The sequence below is a fragment of the Oratosquilla oratoria genome, chromosome 12 (genome assembly GCF_046742065.1).
Source record: "Oratosquilla oratoria isolate Oo_2021 chromosome 12, ASM4674206v1, whole genome shotgun sequence".
Classification (NCBI taxonomy): Eukaryota; Metazoa; Arthropoda; class Malacostraca; order Stomatopoda; family Squillidae; genus Oratosquilla; species Oratosquilla oratoria.
This window is the reverse complement of record NC_134788.1, coordinates 35949203-35954202: the sequence shown is the minus strand read 5'-3', so window position 1 is coordinate 35954202 and position 5000 is coordinate 35949203. Positions and strand designations below refer to the sequence as shown.

The 5000-nt window shown below is 37.4% G+C and overlaps 1 protein-coding gene across 3 annotated transcripts in view; it reads right to left on the bottom strand.

Moving 5' to 3' along the window:
* Window positions 1-4830: 4830 nt before the first annotated feature.
* LOC143031392 (uncharacterized) overlaps window positions 4831-5000 on the bottom strand; it is an 83237-nt gene continuing 83067 nt past the window's right edge. For 2 of the 3 annotated variants that reach the window (XM_076195145.1, XM_076195146.1), the window contains exon 3: window positions 4831-5000. This exon is cut by the window's right edge and continues 1795 nt beyond it. The gene's annotated coding sequence lies outside the window, so the exon portion shown is untranslated. The other variant, XM_076195147.1, reaches the window with a different exon arrangement.

Genomic DNA, 5000 nt, shown 5'->3' with positions numbered 1-5000 from the left:
TATATATATATATATTCGCATCAGACCTAGTTATGGACCAAAAGGTCTCCTGTCGGCATGCTCCGCCTTTGTAATCCTTTGTAAGTAGAAAATCTCAGTGAGATCATTAATACAGAAACAGGTATTCTTCAACAAAATATATATATATATATATATATATATATATATATATATATGTATGTATATATATACATATATATATATAATATATGTGTATATATGTATATATATATATACATATATATATATATATATATATATATATATATATATATATATATATATATTCGCATCAGACCTAGTTATGGACCAAAAGGTCTCCTGTCGGCATGCTCCGCCTTTGTAATCCTTTGTAAGTAGAAAATCTCAGTGAGATCATTAATACAGAAACAGGTATTCTTCAACAAAATATATATATATATATATATATATATATATATATATATATATATTTGTATGTATATATATACATATATATATATATATGTGTATATATGTATATATATATATGTATATATGTATATATATATATATATGTATATACTGTATATATATATATATATATATATATATATATATATATATATATATAAATAGATAGATACATTATTTATTTATCTATTAATTTATCTAAGAGCATGGCATTTTTTACCGACAATAATATATGTTTACGTGAATCCCAATGTTTTTGGATCACGTGTTGGACTCGTGACCGACAGCTATTACCCTCCCGGATGAGAGCTCATATACTTGTATGGTCCGATGTATGGGCCGTGCTGTCACCTTGAAAACACGTGTGTGTGTGTGATTCACCTTGGTCTTTGGATCACGGGTTGGACTCGTGATCGACAGCTATTTCCTTCCCGGAAGAGAGCTCAGGGCTCGTATGACCGATCTATGGGTAATGCTGTGACCTTACACGCACACATACCCCCAACTCCCCGCCCACGAGAGTTGGAGTAGCGACTCGAAGCGCAGCGATACTGAAATGATTTCACCCTGGGCAGGATTCGATTCCAGACCGCCGTATTGACAGTCGAGGACTCTACCAACCGCGCCATCGACTCGTATGTGTGTGTGTTTTCCTAGTTGCGGGAGAAGAGCTATGCTCGTAGAGCCCCGCAGTCGTATCTTTCCGCATCCAGTTCTTTCTTAAAGTCGTGTATAGTTTTCGCACTCACTGTTTTCTCTTTCAATTCATTCCATGTATCTATTACTCTGTGTGGAAAGCTGTTCTTTTTCAGATCTCTTCTGTAACTTTCCTTCTTAAGTTTCTTCTTGTGTCCCCTTGTATTTTTATTGGACCATTTAAGTATATCATCCCTGTTGTCAATGATTTCCATCCCTTTCATAATTCTATAGATGGTTATCAAATCGCCTCTTTCTCTTCTTTGCTCCAGAGTTAATAAGTTTAGTTTGTCCAATCTTTGTGCGTATGTCAACATGCTAAGTGTTGGTGCCATCTTTATTTTTGTTAGTGCCCAAAGGATTTACAAAGGATTACAAAGGCGGAGCATGCCAACAGGAGACCTTTTGGTCCATATCTATGTCGAATGCGAAAACAATCATAATAATAATAAATTAATAAATAAAAACTATAATAATGTAAATAACAAAAAAAATACATACATGCATAGGTATAGTTGAATAATAAACAAACAGGTAAATAGTAAATAATGATAGATTGACATATAACTAATAATAAAAGAAAATCAAACAGAAAAATGATAACAAAACAAAAACAAATAATATAAAGTAAATTATAATCATTACAGCATCTTGCATACAGCTTCGAACTGAACTACATTGCACTACATGTGCAGGAAGTTTATTCCATTCATTAACTAAACGGTTGGCAAAGTTGTTTCTACCCACTTCCAAAATGAATCTATTTCCGGACAGTTTGAGACCATTGTTTCTTGTCTGATTCTCATTCAATGTGAAAATTTTGTCACTTTTGATGTTGTCCATTCCCTTTAGAATTTTAAAGACCTGTATCAAGTCACCTCTGAGTCTACGCTCTTTTAGGGAAAACAGATTCATATGTTTTAGTCGATTTTCGTATGATTTATTTTTGATATTTGGAATCAGTTTTGTGGCTCGCCGTTGTACTTTTTCCAGTCTGCCAATGTCTTTCATTTTTTTAATTCTTTCTAGTTTTTTTTTCTTTTCTTTTTTCTACTGGGTGTCCATAGCGAACTGCATACTCTAATTTAGGTCTTATAAGTGTAACTAGTATTTTTTCATCATTTCCTCGTCCATGTAGTCAAAGGCCACTTTCATTGATCTTATTAAATTGTAGGTTTCTCCAACTATTTCGTTTACATGTTTGTCTGGTGTCATGTTATTTGAGATAATTACTCCTAGGTCTCTTTCTGAGTTTACTTTTGTAACTTCTTTTGTTCCAATTTTGTATTGACCGGATATTCTATTTTTGCTTTTTCCAAAATTCCATTATACTACAGTACATTCTTTAATGTTGAAATTCACTTCGTTCTTTTTACTCCAATTCCAGAGTTTGTGTGTGTGTGTGTGTGTGTGTTCACCTAATTGTATCTACCTAGTTGCAGCATACAGGAAATGAGTAATAACGCTCGTGGGGTTCCGTTTCCCACTCTCCAATCTATCTAACTTAGCCTCAAATTCATGCACGGTACCAACTTGTTGTTACAAATTATACATTTTTATGCAATGTAGTCTTATAATATCCTTCTATATGCGTCTATAGGGATGCATTCCACAAGCATATATTATGCCTTCTCTACATCCAGGCACAGGCAGTTCACCCAACTCTGTATATCCATCACACATGACCTTCCGAATCTGAACCCAAACTGACTGACTGACTGTCAGAATGTTCATCTTTTCAGGATATTTGGTCCGTCGATCTTTCACATAATCCTTTCACATTATTTCACTATTGTGCTGGTCAGTGATACTGGCCTATCATTCCGTGGTGTTCCCTTCTTTCCATCTTTGTGAATTGGCACTACATTTGCCCTTTTCCAATCAAGCGGCACAATGCTTTCTTTCAATGAACATGTAATGAGACTCAATCGTGTCCGCTAGATTGTTCCCTACATACTTTAAGGATCCAGTTGGAGATCCCGTCAGGTCCTGAGGCTTTTGTCACATTCAATGACCCCATGAGATCGAGCACTCCCCTCACTTCTACGTTTATGACTTCTAATTTTTTTTTTCTCCCCTCACATTCATGCAAAACAGTGCTCTCTTTTGTGAAGACTGGTTGGAAATGACGAGTTATACACCACAAGTGAGGACGAAGCCTTTATTTGCACGACGTTTCGCTTATTACAGCCTTTTGAAGTACACCAAAATACGCGAAACGTCGCAAAAATAAAAGTTCCTCCGTCCTCACTTGTGGTGTTTAACTCGTCAGTCTTGTCGGCAACTACTACTTTCATGAGAACTGGTTGGAAACTTCCATTCATTTCTTCTGGCTGAACTGAGGCTTCTTCAAAGGCCTTACCACCCTCTATCAACTTGGTGATTGCTCCCCTTCGTCTTAATTTGCCATTTATAAACCTGAATGACAGTTTCAGTTCATCCTTGCATATATCTACGATACCTATTTCAAAAATGCTTTCTTCCTACCTTCGAATTCTTGTATAGTCATTTTGTTTTTTAAGATTTTGTTTTGTTGCTTCTTCTCTTCCTATATTTTCACCAAGCCACGTCCCTGTTTTTTTTTTTGTTTTGTTTTTTTTGTCTCACTTTTTGTTAAACCAGTCTTGTTTCTACTTCTTCGTCTTTAGCATATGTTTGTTCACTCTTACGTCGTAAATGTCAAGAAATATAGCCCATTTCCTCTTTATTCCCGTGATATTCACGAGTTCCTCCCAGTTTGTTTCTTCAAAGAATTTTCTGAACCCTAAGTAACCTACTTTCCTAAAATTGAGTCTCCCTTTCCTGTGGGATTCATTCCTTGGTTCTATTCCTTCGTCCTGCAGCTGAAATTTAGTCGCAACATGGTCACTTTTTCCTAATGGGGAAGGGTAGTTATAGGAGTTGATGATGATGATGTCTGGCCATTTGGTTAGTAACAGACCTGATCTTGTGGGAGTGTCATCTCCTCCTACCCAGGTCACTTCCTTTACCCACTGGGTCATCGTCGAACAACAGGAACAGCCAGTCTATACATCTACGAGTGTTAGGGTGGTGAGATAATCACCGAGAATCGTTCAAGTTTTGATTACTGACGTTTCGCTCTTAACAGAGCTTCTTCAGAGTGTACACACTTGGTCAGAAAATCAACAATTTATGCCGAGCATCATTCCGCGTTCCTTCCTTAACCCACCCCATTTCGTACCCTTCAACTCCCGTTGGACCATCCAGCCGGTCCTACGGGAGTTGAAGGGTAGTACGAGAGGGAGGGATGGGGTGGGTTAAGGAAGGAACGCGGAATGATGCGTGGTATATATTGTTGATTTTCTGACCAAGTATGTACCCTCTGAAGAAGCTCTGTTAAGAGCGAAACGTCAGTAATTAAAACTTGAATGATTCTCGATGTCTATCTCACCACCCTACCACTCATTTTGTTGTCCATTCTATAGATATATATTTTTTATTTTTACTTTTAGGGCAGGGAGCTCTCAAGATGGTCTGTGGCTCAGCAGGACCCTCTTTGAAAGCTTCATGTGGTCCCGTCGTTGTCGAGGCCCCACGAAACATACAAACAGACGACATCGATTCGAAACAAGCCCTGTATTTGGAAGAGAAGTCGGGTCGTTGTCGTCGTCGTCGTCGTTCACCAGCGCTTTTGTCCCAATATTATGCCTTCGAAGAGGTGGAGTTGTCGAGGTGGCGAGTAAATAAACAAATAAAACTACAAGGAGGGCAAACTTTATTCATTTCTCTCTGGCCGACATACAAAAAACATGGCGGCTTGTGCCCCGAAAGGAAAGGGAGGAGGGGCAGGTGCCTAGGATAGATTGTCTTATAGGTTAGGTTCGTATGCAAGGTGTGTACACCAATACAGG